Below are 308 nucleotides of genomic sequence, written 5' to 3'. Positions count from 1 at the left end.
TCTGTCCCTAAAGCAGAGCTCAAAAGACTCTGGGAGAGGAGTCTTGGGTGGATCCTGGAGGAGAGAGGTTCCACCAAAAGAGGCACAACAGCTTAGGCAGCTCCCAGGGAGGAGCCCTTGGCCCCTTCCGGTCAGGGGAAGAAACCCTTCTCAGGTGTCCATGCTTGAAAGTCCCTGCTTGCCACAGGGCAGCCAAACGCTGAGCCGGGTTGAGACAAACAGAGCTGAATGGAGCTGAGGTGGGGCGCGGTGCAGGGTGGGCAGGACCCAGCTCCTGGGCACCACGCACCGGGTGCTGCAGCTCCTCG

The sequence above is a fragment of the Mesitornis unicolor genome, unplaced genomic scaffold, assembly GCF_000695765.1.
Source record: "Mesitornis unicolor isolate BGI_N332 unplaced genomic scaffold, ASM69576v1 scaffold5646, whole genome shotgun sequence".
In the NCBI taxonomy this organism is placed as follows: Eukaryota; Metazoa; Chordata; class Aves; order Mesitornithiformes; family Mesitornithidae; genus Mesitornis; species Mesitornis unicolor.
This window is presented reverse-complemented; position numbering follows the sequence as displayed.